Raw genomic sequence first — 15,196 nt, forward strand, 5'->3', positions numbered from 1 at the left:
GGAGGAGAGATAGGAAGGGGTGAGTTGATGAAGAACCTTGAAGCCTAGAGTGAGAAGTTTTAGTTTTATGTGGAGGTTGATAGGCAACCACTGGAGGTTTTTAAGAAGGGGAGTGACTTGCCCAGAACGTTTCTGCAGGAAGATGTGCCGGGCAGCGGAATGAAGAATAGACTGGAGTGGGGAGAGAGAGGAGGAAGGGAGATCAGAGAGAAATGTCTGTCTCCTCCAATCTACTTAGTGTTTTTCATTTTTAAGCAGCCAGAGTCAGATTGAAAATCAGTAATATGATGAAAAGTGATCAAAATCCAAGAAAGAGTAAAAATTATTGTGATTTTTTTTCCCATGAAGGCTGATCACCATATGTACTAAGGATGTGCACCTGCCAATGTCTTTACAATCTCCTTAAAATACTATTAGAATACATTAGATTAATATTCCTAGAAAACATAGTGCTTAGTCCATCCTTCTCCTTGCAATGTGCCACTCAAAACAAATTAAGAATGCCACAATTGTAATAATTATTGTTAAACTACTTTGTGAGTTTGCATTTGCCCTGTTGAAGACCTGTTTCTTAATTCTTTCAATAGTATTTATTGAGCACTTACTATGTGCAGACCACTGTACTAAGCGCTTGGAATGTACAAATCAGTAACAGATAGAGACAGTCCCTGCCCTTTGATGGGCTTACAGTCTAATCGGGGGAAACAGACAGACAAGAACAATGGCAATAAATCAATCAGTGGTGTTTACTGAGTACTTATTATAGTGCAAACTACTGTACTAAGCACTCCTTATAAAGTCCCTCTTATAAAAATGGGATCTTCTTCCATATCCAAATATATACTTTTAAACTTTTTGAATCATACATATAATTCAGTATTAATTCCAAAACTTATTAGAAGCCAAGTGACACAGGGATATAAATTATAGTAATGATGGTGTTCATAAGCATTTACTAAGCTCTGTACTAAGTGTCAAAAATTGTACTAAGCACTGGGACACATAGAAAATGATCAGGTTGGACACAGTTCCCATTCTTCATCTGGTTCATAGTCTAAGTAGGAGGGGAGAACAGGTATTGTATCCCCATGTTACAGATGAAGAAACTGAGGGAAAGAAAAGGGAAGTGATCTACCTAAGCTTACAATAATAATCATGATATTTGTTAAGGACTTACTTTTTGCCAGGCACTGTCCTAAGCCTTGGGGTGGATACAAGCAAATCAGGTTGGACACAGTGTCTGTCCCACAAGGGGCTGTTGGCCTCAATCCCCATTTTACAGATAAGGTCACTGAGGCACAGATAAGTTCATTCATTCAATCATATTTATTTAAGCACTTACTGTGTGCAGAGCACTGTACTAAGCACTTGGGAGAGAAAATATAATAACAGACACATTCCTGCCCATAGTGAGCTCACAGTCTGGAGAAGTGACTTGAATTGATTTGTCTAAGGTCACACAGCAGACAAATAGGGGAGCCGGGATTGTGACCCATGACCTTCTGACTGCCAGGCCCGAGTTCTAACCACTAAGCCATGTTGCTTCTCTAAGCAGGAGAGCTATTTACACTCAAGTCCTCAGACCCCCACTCCTATGCTCTTTTAACTAGACTATGATGCTTCAGTAAATATAATAATGTTAATAATAATAATAATGAACAATAATAAAAACTGTCATTATTATCATGCTAACTGCAAGCATTTCACGCATCCTACATGTTGTATTGTACTCTCCCCAGCACTTAGTACAGTTCTCTGCACACAGTAAGCACTTAGTAAATACAATTGATTGATTGATTGATTCGGGATAGATATAAGATGATTAGATTGGATACAGGTCCTATCCCACATGGACTCACAGTCTAATGGCAAGGAGAAGAATCTAGGGGTTAAAATCCTAGACTCTTCAACTCTTCAATTTCTTTACTAAAATGCACCACCAAAGTGACCTAACAGTCAATCGGTGGTATTTGTTGTTTTGGATTCCTAACTACAATATGTTATAGAACTGTGGTTCTGAGAGACACTCCTCATATTGTGACCATTCAGGTTGAAAGAGAGATAAAAGTTAAATCAATGAATCGGGTTATTTACTGAGAAATTACTGTATGCAGAGCACTATCTAAGTGCTTGAACAAATAACTTGTTTTCAAATTCAGTAAAAACACTTAGAACATATCTTGAGGAGACACAGATTTGCCAAGATATAGCCTACATGCATCTACCAAGCTCCAGGAGACCTGATGATTCTCCCACTGAGACCTAGTTGGACAAACTAAATTTAAACTAAACCCAGGGAGAAGTTAATTTGGGAAAAGGCACAGGGGGTTGGGGAAAAATCACCTTCTCAATGAGACCGGTATTAATGTGAAAAAGCTTTCTGCAGTAGGTTAGGTGGCTCTGAGAGAAAAATGAAACCTGATGAAAATTATTTACGTTTAAATGGAATTGAAAAACTAAGAAGATAAAAAAAATGATTTTAACATAATAGTGTGAACTAACCAAAAAATGGCATAGAAAACACGCTCTGATCAGCATTGGGGTGGAATTAAACCACCAAGCCAAGAAATGTAATCAAGTGCAGCTCTCAGTATCAATTGGGACTGGTTCAAATGACTCAGGTGGGATAATTGAGTCATATTAGACAGCTGATTCAGCGACAGAACCTGGCCTGAAAGCAGCCCTCAGCAACACTTGATAGCAAATGTGAAAACTGCAGGAATGTTAACGCTGCTATCTAATCCAATACTCAATGAAAATATAATTTTAAATATGTTAAAAAATGGAAATTACTTGTATTTTGGGGAAGAAAATTTAGGCAGGGAGGTTTTTTTTTAATATGTTTGGGGTGTTGGAAGTATTATTAGCAATCCTAAAGCAGTTGTCACTACCTGAGATTCCTTCAGACACGTGTTTTGTCTTCTGTAGTGCCAGCGGCAGGACGATGGTTCACCCTTTAGTCAGTCATTTGTATTTATTGTGTACTTATTGTGTCAGAGCACTATACTAAGTGTTTGGGGGATATAATATAACAATATAATAGATATATTCCTTGCCCACTCCCTGCTTACAGTCTAGAGGGTTGATGTTTACAAGATTGGTGTGGTTAAGGATGTGCACCTGCCCATGTCTTTGCAACCTCTTTTAAGATACCATTAGGATATGTTAAATTAATATTTCTTGAAAACATAGGACAGTCCATCTTTCTTCTCCTTGCAATGTGCCACTCAAATTAAGAATGCCACAATTGTAATAATGACTGTTAAACTACTTTGCGATTTTGCATTTGCCCTGTTGAAGACCTTCTGTTTCTTAATCAAGAATAATTGAGTGAGCTAGTCACCTCAAGGGCACTCTTAATGGAGTGACTGATGACTTGAAAGTGCCCAACATCCCTGTGCCCAGATCAGAAATGGTGCCTGAGTGAATGTTGGCCATGGAATTCAGTAGCTCTGGAGCGAGGGAGAAGATCCGGGTCCTTACCTACCCGAGAAACTCTCTCGGTTTGGATTTTGTGCAGATTCCTGTAGTCATTCATATATTCATTCATTCAATTGTATTTATTGAGTGCTTACTGTGTGCCGAGCACTGAACTTTCCAAGCGCTTAGTACAGTGCTCTGCACACAGTAAGCACTCAATAAATACAATTGAATGAATGAATAAAGCTAAGCTCTTGGAAAGTACAGTTCTGCAACAGATAGAGACAATCCCTACCCAACAATGGGCTCACAGTCTAGAACGGGGAGACGGATAACAAAACAAAACAAGTAGACAGGCATCACTACCATCAAAATGGATAAATAGAATTATAGATATATGTACATCATTAATAAAATAAATTGAATAATAAATATGTACAAGTATACACAAGTGCTGTGGGACGGGGAAGGGGGTAGAGCAGAGGGAGGGAGTAGGGGGTGATAGGGAGGGAGTAGGGGTGATGGGGAGGGGAGGAGGAGCAGAGGAAAAGGGGGGGGCTTAGTCTGGGAGGGCCTCCTGGAGGTGAGCTCTCAGTAGGGTTTTGAAGAGGGGAAGAGAGTTTGGTGGTTGTGAGGAGGGAGGGCATTCCAGGCCAGAGGTAGGACATGGGCCAGGGGTCAACAGTGGGACAGGCGACAACGAGGCACAGTGAGGAGGTGAGCGGCAGAGGAGTGGAGTGCACAGGGTGGGCAGTAGAAAGAAAGAAGGGAGGTGAGGTAGGAGGGGGCAAGGTGATGGAGAGCTTTGAAGCCAATAATGAAGTTTTAGCTTCAGGCGAAGGTTGATAAGCAACCACTGGAGATTTTTGAGGAGGCGGGTGACATACCCAGTACAATCAATCACGTGTATTTATTGAGTAATTATTAGGTGCAGTGCACTGTAAAAAGCACTTAACAGAGTAAAATGCAATGCAATCGGTGGACATAATCCCCGACTAAACGAAGCTCAGCATCTAGTTGGGGTGACAGTCAGCAAAATGAATAAACTCCAGGTAGGAGAAGCAACTAAGTAGAAGGATGTAAGGAAAAGGATATAAGTGCTCTGTGGTAGGAGGTAGGGCGAATATTAAAGTTCTGGGTACGGGGTGTGAACACAAGTGCGTAGGTGATGAAGAAGGAAGAATAAGGTGATAAAGTGTATGGCACAGATTACGCTCTTGTAGTTTATAGTGATGTCAGTCACAAATCTCACAATAGTCTCATCATTCTTAACATACTTTCTCTTTTTCCTTAGAATATAAATCCTTCTTGGTAATTAATTGGAGATGACAGGAATTTCAGAATGAACATATATTCTACATCAAAATGATCACCTCAATGTGGATTTAAAATGTAAAGAATTAAGGAGCCAATAAAATAAAGGATAACAGAACACTGACCATTTTTTGGTAAATTAATAGCTGCTATTATTATTATTATTTAGATTACTAGTTATTATAAAACTAAAAACATACCTACAGTGTACCAATCTGAAATAAGGAAACTTTTCAGGAGTACTAAAAAGAGAAAATAGACAATCAATACAGTACTTTGTTGATTAAAAAAAAAGGTTAATGTAAGTTGAGACAAAAGGAAAATAAAATAAAGGAGAAAAGGAAGGAGAGGATAATACATTTTTGAATTTAAGGACAAAAGAGTGTTGTTACAATTTTTAAAATAAAGTTTGTTTAGAATGAGAATTAGTTGAGAAAACATGCACATTTTAATAGAAAAAAAAAGATTATGGGCTGAGGCCATCTGTAGAATTATAGAAAGTTAAATGAGAATAATAATTAAATCAGGTGAAAAAATATGTGAATTCTTTCAAGGAGCAAGTCATATCAGAAATGTCCAAGGTTTTTAATTACTGAGTGATTGCAGAAAAGCATTTGAGTATATTCACACATCATATTAAGATATTGGGTTTAAAGTTTTCAAAAATCAAGAAATGATCCTTTAAACTGGGCAAAAAATGGAAGGATACTGGCTCAAGGGAAGCAACTAGCTTTGGGAAAGGCGACCCCCATCATTAAACAAGGTCAGCAATAAATTCCACCTAATTTCATTCTTCTCTCTCTCAACACTTATGTCAATAAATGCAAAATTCATTATGCATCCAGTTATTTATTTTGTTGGCTTCATTTTAAGACATTTTAGGTCCATTTACCCCATTAATGTATAACCTCCTTATGGGCAAGAACAGATCTCTTGCTTCTGTTTTACCTTCCCAAGTACCTAGTTCAGAGCATTGTGCAAAGTGGAGACTCAGTATTATTCCTGCTACTATGACTGTTAGTATTAAAACAGTTACAAATCGGTGAATGCCTTTGAACCCATTGGGAAGAAAATCATTATTCACTGTGATGTCATAGGTTTTGCAATTGTAATAATGGGATTCGACTATTAAAATAAATCTTCTTGACATTGAGAGAGAGTCATAATTGGAAAAAAAATCCTAAAATGCCAGATTATCACTTCCTGTGACATTCAAGATTTAGCCAAAATAATTCACCAAAGTCTATTCTTGGCAAAAAAATGGACTTTTTTAGGTCCACATTTAATTTTTAGATTATTGGAATGAAACTCCAATCTGACCAACAGAAAAATGATAGACAGGTATGTATAGCAGCAATAACTTTCTGTCTCCCTTGACCCCAGTAAAATATCCCTTCTTCCTCTCATTGGAGATAAAGTTTTTCAGTTTCCTCACCCTGTTTTTCACACTTAGCTTGAGGTTTAAGATCCCAATAAAGCCTGCAGTGGGAGAATAACCCCATTTTTCACTTGCCAAATCATACTCATAAAAATATTATCACTCTTTCTGTCCATAAACCACATATTCAAAGCATCATCTGGAGAATGGGAAATGATCTCATTTTGAATATTTTGGAAATTTTATTGATTAGAACAAATTATTCTGCTAACTTTTCAAGAATATTAATTTATAGTGATGTCAGTCACAAATCTTACAATAGTCTCATCATTCTTAACATACTTTCTCTTTCTTTTTCCTTACAATATAAATCCTTCTTGGTAATAAATTGGAGATGACAGGAATTTCAGAATGTGCATATGTTCTACATCAAAATGATCACCTTAATGTGGATTTAAAATGTAAAGGATTAAGGAGACAATAAAATAAAGGGTGACATAACAGTGACCATTTTTTTAGGTAGAATAGTGGCCAAAGGAACACACAATTCATTGTTCAGTACAGGTGTCAATACCTAATTTAGAGATGATACATTTCTCATTTTAAGATAAATGGCACTAATAGGGCTAATTGAGTTAAAAGTTAGCATTTTGTTTGTTTAATCAATATTGTAGTGTTTGTTTTTTTAAAGAACAAAGGTCAGTTAATTTTATGCTTTTATTAGATGATATTTCCTTCTGCTGTCCAGATGGCTGACACTAATGCCAGGGATCTATGTGATTTTTCAATGCTGTAAATTTGAAAACAAAATTCAGAATCAATAGCCTTGTAATAAGGTTCTCAATTTTGACTGAATCAATAGAGGTCATTACATTATTGTGCAAAAGAGCTTTGTATAAATTATATATCAACATTTTCAATATATATATATATATATGTGTGTATTTATTATTATATACATATATAGACTGTGAGCCTGTCATTGAGAAAAGATTGTCTCTATCTGTTGCCCAATTGTACATTCCAAGGGCTTAGTACAGTGCTCTGCCCATAGTAAGTGCTCAATAAATAGTATTGAATATATATATTATTGTCCTTCATACTCAAAGATCCCAGTGATGGGTAAATTCATCTCTGAAAGCACATGTAACTGAAAAGGCCAAAGTAGAACCCTTGGTACAGGCCAAATTACATGCAACAAAAAAGTCATCCCCAGTAGTGTTGTTATGCTTTTTGTTAAGCTCTTGTTGGCAGTGCTTAGAATGCTCTCACCTTTATCTCCTGATCCTTACTAAGCTATTTTGTAAAAAGAGCTGCTCCTTTCTTGGTAACCAAATATCATGCTGCGCTATATGCACCGACTAGAGAAGCAACATGGCATAGTGGATACCGCACAGGCCTGGGAGTCAGAAATTCATGGGTTCTAATGCCAGCTCTGCTAATTGTCTTCTGTGTAATCTTGGGCAACTCATTTCACTTCTTTGGACTTCCGTTACCTCATCAGTAAAAGGAGATCGAGACTGGGAGCCCAACATGGCCAAGACTGTGTTTAACCCGATTTGCTTGTATTCATTCATTCATTCATTCATTCATTCATTCATTCGTATTTATTGAGTGCTTACTGTGTGCAGAGCACTGTACTAAGCACTTGGAATGTACAGTTTGGCAGCAGATAGAGACAATCCCTGCCAAACAACAGGCTCACAGTCTAAACAGGGGAGACAGACAACAAAACAAAGCAAGTAGGCATCAATACCATCAAGATAAATAGAATCACAGATATATACACATCATTAACAAAATAAATAGAGTAATAAATGATATATACAAATATGCACAAGTACTGTGGGGAGGTGAAGGGGGAAGAGCGGAGAGGGGGAGGAGGGGGAATAGGGAGGGGAGGAGGGCGAATGGGGAGGAGAGGAGGAGAAGAGGGAAAGGGAGGGCTCAGTCTGGGAAGGCTTCCTGGAGAAGGTGAGCTCTCAGTAGGGCTTTGAAGGCAGAAGAGAGTTCGTTTGGCGGAGGTGAGGAGGGATGGCATTCCAGGACAGCAGTAGGACGTGGGTCAGGGGTCAATGGCGAGACAGGCGAGAACGAGCTACCATGAGGAGATTAGAGGCAGAGGAGCGGTTTGTGCGGGGTGGGCAGTAGAAAGAGAGAAGGGAGGTGAGGTGGGGGGGACAAGGTGATGGAGAGTTTTGAAGTCAAGAGTGAGGAGTTTTTGTTTCATGCGAAGGTTGATAGACAATGACTAAAGGTTTTTGAGGAGGGGCGTGACATGCCCAGAGCATAGAATCTCTTCTGGAAAACTCAGTCTCATAAACCAGAATCCAGGGACTGGTTTTAGTTGATACTCTTTCACCTATTATTGTTAGACACCCAGTGGTTGCGTAATTAAGGAAAGCCCCCAGAGGTTTTTGAGGAGTGAATGATATGCCCAGAGCATTTCCATAGAAAGATAATCCGGGCAGCAGAATGAAGAATAGACTGAATAGACTAAGCTTGCCCCCAGAGCTTAATACAATACCTGCCACATAATAAGTGCTTAACAAATTCCACAATTATTATTATCATTATTATTACCTGCCTATAAAAATTATTGTGAGTTAGGAGAATTTCCCATTGGTACACAAGCATATTCTACCACTTGGAACCATGTATCTTGTTGTATAACTGCATAGCATATGTTGAATGGGATGGGACCCACTATCCACACTTTATTATTAATGAAAAGTAACAGATAGGACCAGATAGCCTTGTTTCTGATCCAGCCATGTGGTATTCATAACATCTTTGTGAACATCTCAGAACAGTCAAAATTGCTAAGTAATTGCCAGATACAGATAATAGTAATAGTAATAATGATAATTATAATAATAAAAAGGGTTAAGTACTAAATATGGGCTAACCAGTGCAATAAGAACTGGGGCAAATATGAAATAATCAGATCTGCTGATCAACCAATCATATGTATTGAGTCCTTACTATGTGCAGAATACTACATTAAGTGCTTGGAAGAGTACAGTACAACAGAATAAGCAGACATACTCCCTGTCCTTAATAACCCTACAGTTAAGAGGGGGAGACAGACATTGATATGAAAGTATAAGTAATTTATAATATATAATTTAAAGATATGAAATGTGTGCTATGGGGTTGGAGGAAGAGGAAGTATCAAATATCTAAAGATCACATATTGAATTGCATAGATGACAGAAGGGAGAGCAAGCCAGGGAAAATAGGGCTTAATCTGGGAAGCATCTTGGAAGAGATGGGATCTTAGTAATGCTTTGAAGGTGGAGAGAGTGGTGGACTGGTGTATATAATAATAAAAATAATAATGATGGTATTTGCTAAGCACTTGCTATGTGCCAAGCACTGTTCTAAGCACTGGGGTAGGTACAAGGTAATCAGGGTATCCCACGTGGGGTCCACAGTTTTAATCCCCATTTTACAAATGAGGTAACTGAGGCACAGACAAGTTAAGTACTTGCCCAAAGCCACACACCTGTTAAGTGGCCGAGCCGGGATAAGATCCCATGACCTCTGACTCCCAAGCCCAGGCTCTTTCCACTGAGCCACACTGCTTCTCATGTATAGAGGCGAAGGTGAGTTCTAGGCTAGGGGGAGGATGTAGGAAAGGGGTTAGTGGAGAGATAGACAAGATTGGCACACAGTGAGTAAACTGGCAAAAGAGGAGTGGAGTAGGTGGTCTGGGGTATAATAGGACATTAGTGAGGTGAGAGGATGGAATGAGTTGATTGAAACCAATGGTAAGGAGTTTCTGTTTGATGCGGAAGTGGATGGCCAGCCATTGGAGGTTCTTGAGGAGTGGAGAGACATGAACTGAACATTTCTGTTGATAAATGATTCATGCAGCAGTGTGAAGTATGGACTGGAGTGTGAAAAGACAGGAGGCTGGGTAGTCAGCGAGGAAACAGAAGTAGTAATCCATCTGGGAGGATAAATCCTTGGATCATCATGGTAGCAGTTTGGATGGAGAGGAAAGGAAGCATTTTATCAATGTTATAAAGGTAGAACCAGCAGGATAAGTTGACATATTGAATATGTGGGTGGAATGAGAGAGGTTTTAAGAACAAAGTTGCTATTACAGACTCGTGACGTAGGGAGGATAATGGTATTGTCTACAGTGATGGGAAAGACAAGGGAAGTACAGGGCTTAGGTGGGAAGATTAAGAGTTCAGTTTGCGACGTGTTTAATTGGAGACATCAGCAGGACATCTAAGTTGAAAGGTCTTGAAGGCAGAAGGTAATGGGAAATTGCAGAAAAGAAGACAAGTCAGGGCTGGAGAAGTAGATTTAGGAATCATCTGCATATCGATCTTAACTGAAGCCATGGGAATGAATGTATTCTCCAAGGGAATGGGTGTAGAGGGACAATAGAAGGGGACCTAGAAATGAGCCTTGAAGAACTCTCCTACTGTCAGAAGGTGGAAGTTAGAGAAGGAGACTCAGCAAAAGAGTCTGAGAAGGAGCAGTCAGAGAGAGAGGAGGAGAACCAAGAGAGGAAAAGGGTCAGTGAATCCAAGTTTGGATAGAGTTTCAAGGAAAAGGAGGTGGAGCGTGTCAAAGGGAGCTGGTAGGTCTAGGAAGTTCTAGATGGAATAGAGGCTGTCAGATTTGGTGAGAAGGACATTGGTTACTTGAGAGATGGTCGTTTCTGTGGAGTGAATGGTGCAGAAGTCAGATTGCAGGAGATCTAGGAGAGAAATGGAGGATAGGAACTGGAGACAGCGGGTGTAAACAACTCTCAAGAAGTTTAAAGAGAAATGGTAGGAGAGAGATGGGTCAGTAAATGGAGGGAACCGTGGGGTCAAGGGAGGGTTTTTTAGGATAAGGAATACATATGCATGTTTGAAAGCACTTGTTGAAGAAACCTTTAGAAAGTGAAAAGTGGAAGACGGCAGTTAAAGAGAGAAAAAGGGAGACTGCAAGTGTTTTAAAAAGGTATGAAGGGATGGGGTCAAAAGCACAGGTGGAGAGGGTAGATTTAGAGATACTGATGGTATGAAATGCTCTCGTAAGGTCTATGAAAATTGCAAAGAGATCTTGCTACTGTTTGCTGTACTTAGCCTGATTTTACATGCTGCAATTTCATGTCTCAGGGTGTGCCATGATAAATGCTGTAGGTGTGGGAACATTCGATCTTTGGTAGTGTTTCTAGATGATCCAGGAGTACTCTGGCTAGGTTCTTGCTGGCAAGAGAAATTAATGAGATGCCAAATATAGCAGCGGGACTGGCTCTCTGATTAATGATATTTGTAAATAGACATAAAGTGGAAAAGTGTTTTAAATCTAGCTCTTTAGTTGTCATAGTTTAAAGATTATTCCAGGAAGCTGCTGAGAAAATTCTTCTAAATATGCTTATCTTCTTTTCCATATTTATATGGGATCCCAGAAGAAAACTGGAAATCAAGGGTGACATTCAGTGAGGGTTGGAAGAAACATCCCACCACAAACCCATGAGGGGTCTGACACCAAAGAGGGGTGGCTATTCAAACTCACCTACTTAATATGCTTTGTCCTCCTCTCTTCCTGTCATTCATTCATTCAATAGTATTTATTGAGTGCTTAATATATGCAGAGCACTGTACTAAGCGCTTGGAATGTACAATGCAGCAACAGATAGAGACAATCCCTGCCCAGTGATGGGTTTTCAGTCTAATCGGGGGAGACAGACGGACAAAAACAAGACAACATAATCACGATAAATAGAATCAAGGGAATGTACACCTCATTAACAAAAGAAATAAGGTAATAAAATATATACAAATGAGCACAGTGCTGAGGAGAGGGGAAGGGAGAGGGGGAGGAGCAGAGGGAAAGTGGGCTTAGCTGAGAGGAGATGAAGGGGGGAAGGGGAAGGAAGCAGAGGGAGCAGAGGGAAAAGGGGAAGCTCAGTCTGGAAAGGCCTCTTGGAGGAGGTGATATCTCAGTAGGGCTTTGAAGAGGGGAAGAGAGTTAGTTTGGCGGAGGTGAGAAGGGAGAGCATTCCTGAACAGTGGTAGGGCATGGGCCAGGGGTCAACAGCGGGATAGGCTTGAACGGGGGACAGTGAGGAGGTGAGCGGCAGAGGAGTGGAGCGTACGGTGTGGGCAGTAGAAAGAGAGTAGGGAGGAGAGGTAGGAGGGGGCAAGGTGATGGAGAGCCTTGAAGCCCAGAGTGAGAAGTTTTTGTTTTGTGCAGTGGTTGATGGGCAACCACTGGAGGTTTTTAAGGAGGGGAGTGACATGCCCAGAGCATTTCTGCAGGAAGATGATCTGGGCAGCGGAATGAAGAATAGACTGGAGTGTGGAGAGACAGGAGGAAGGGAGATCAGAGAGAAGGCTGACACAGTAATCCAACAGGGCTATTATGAGAGCTTGTACCAGTAGGATAGCCATTTGTATGGAGAGAAAAGGGCAGATCTCGGAGTTATTGTAAAGGTGAGACCAGCAGGCATTGGTGAGGACTTGCTGTGTCCTCTCTGACATAGCAAGTCAGGATTCTAGGTTTGGTGGGGTATTAGATGTCATCTCTCCTCATTCCAGAGCCTTGGGAGATAGATGTCAGCGACTAGATTCTCTTCCCAGTCCTGCTTCAACAAGTCAATTCGATTCCCACTGAGCAGCATGAGGGAGCATAGGGCAGCTCTATGGCTTGGAGGGCCATGGCTTGGAGCAAGTTGTAAGGCAAAGGGCAGGGTAGCATAAATCCAGACAAGTTATGATGAGGACAGGATCATGGGGACTTAGGGTCTGGGGGCTATGGAGGACACAGAGGAGTGAGAGAAACAGACGTTTCACAAAGCCAAGGGGTAGGGCAGGATAGGTGAAATGGCAGTGGATAGAGGGTGGGTATATAAGAGTCAGGAGCTGGGAAAAGGGTTGCATGCATGACAGGTTTGGACTAACTGTGAAAAATGTCATATGTCTATCATCACAAGGCGAAAGATGCCCATCTGTCATGCAATCTTTGGATATGCAGCCCTCAACAGGTTGTTAAAACTCATTGAGATCTTCCAGCCAAAATAATTGTCCAAGCCTGAACTAGAGGGAAAAGCATTATTACTAGAAAGAATTTTGTAATAAAACCCCTAAAGTGGGATAGTCTTATAATTAGCAACTTGGATTCGTCAAGATCCCATACAGACCAGATTCTAAAATTCAAGTAGCTTTACAGAAGGATATTCTATTACTGTCATTAGCATAGAAACAATTAGCTTCTAGGACCCTAATGGAAGTTAATGAATTCAAACCAAATTTTGTTACATTAGAGTGATGAAAAAAATGAGGTTGAAAAATTTTCTTGTGAATTTGGATATTGAAGGATTCATTTCATACCCTATGTTTTACCAGTAATATTACATTAGCCCTGTGGTGATTTTGTTTTTGCTGGGTTGGAATATTAATATTCTTCACTCCCCTAAAGATATGTGCTAAATAGCAAAATGATTACTGTATGCATTATTATCCTTATGCCTTTGCATAATACAAATATTAGTTCATTTTCAGATTAATATAATGCAATGATCTATTTTATAGATTAGCAAGCCGGGAACTCCTCAGAAGAGTATTTTTCACTTTTTAATACAATGGACGTTGTGGAAGTTTTCACAGTATAGAGGCCTTTTGATGCCACTCCAATCATAATGACTTAGCTTGCAAAAGGCTATTATAGTTGCTGCTCAAAGGATAAACTGTCAGCCTCATTTTGCTTTCCTTCATGAACCGTTTCAAAATAGAAAGATTAAATCTCTTTGTGCAAGCATAAGTGATAGATGAGGAGAACATTTTCCTATTCAGACAATTTTAATAGATCAAACAACTTGCTATTTATTATGGTAAATATAAACTTGATCAAATTAATACTAAGGGGCTACCACTTATCTTTGAATGATTTCTTTCCCTGAGGGAATACTGTTTTTGTAGTATGACTTTTAAGCCATTTACATTTTCTTTCCATTTTCCTTCATTAAGATTAATTACTTTCTGATTGACATTTTGAGTTGTCCTATTTTCCTCCTTCCTAATTACATTCAATCATTTTGTTATCCTTCTGTAATTCCATGACAACTCCACTGAAAGTATTGTGACTATAGATTGATATTCCACAGCTTCTTATAGTCTTGTAATTTAAGGTCTATTAATGGAGGACTGGAATAAAAAAAAAAAAAACCCTACAAGAACTTAATTGGCTTTAAATTGATCTTAAATTGTGATTAGAGTCAAAGAGAAGTAAGTCATAACTTTGGTATTTTTTTATCACAACAAAATTTCAAGGGGTTGTTCTGTGAGGGAGTTCTTCTTGGGGCTTTCCTTAATTATGCAAGCACTAGGTGTCTAATAATAGATGAAAGAGTATCAGCTAAAATCAGTCCCTAAAGATTCTGGTTTATGAGTCTGGATTTTCCAGAAGATATTTCTGTGTGTATATACATATGTATATATATATAAATTTATATATTATACATATTTATATTATTATATTTATATTGTATTATATTATTACATATTTATAGATCATCCGTACACATAGATGAATGTGGCAGTAATTATTTTTAACTAAGATAACAAAAACTACTTTGAAGTTTCATATATACACTTGGCTGTTGACTTAAAAGATTTATGCACCAAGTGAAATCTTGTCCCCAGCTGTGTTTTCCACTTGCAGGACATGCAACTGTTTTCACAACTAGCTTTTCACATCCCAGGCTTCCTCAGCTTCTGCTAAAGGAAAATCCATTTTTTCCAGGTAATTGCAAGCCAGGCTGGGCTCTCTGATTCTTTAATTTCACATACATACATACCATACATATATCATTACTGAATTGTACATTCCAAGTGCTTAGTATAGTGCTCTACACATAGTAGGTGCTCAATAAATACGAATGAATGAATGAATAAATTTCACAAAAGACCACTGCTGAATCTTTGGGAACATGGTTTCACTAGGACTTCAAATGATTTGGTTATCCTTGCTGTGCATTCCACCTTGCAGTTCACATGCATCGGCAAATTGTGTAACCTTGATATTATACATTCTTTTCATGTGTGCCACCCAAGGTAGCTGTGATGAAATGAT

At 39.1% G+C, this 15,196-nt stretch overlaps 1 protein-coding gene across 1 annotated transcript in view; it reads left to right on the forward strand.

Annotated features, from left to right (window-relative positions):
* Positions 1-15,196, forward strand: part of NLGN1 (neuroligin 1) — a 762,025-nt gene that overhangs the window by 518,801 nt on the left and 228,028 nt on the right.

This window comes from Ornithorhynchus anatinus, chromosome 1, assembly GCF_004115215.2.
Source record: "Ornithorhynchus anatinus isolate Pmale09 chromosome 1, mOrnAna1.pri.v4, whole genome shotgun sequence".
NCBI lineage: Eukaryota > Metazoa > Chordata > Mammalia > Monotremata > Ornithorhynchidae > Ornithorhynchus > Ornithorhynchus anatinus.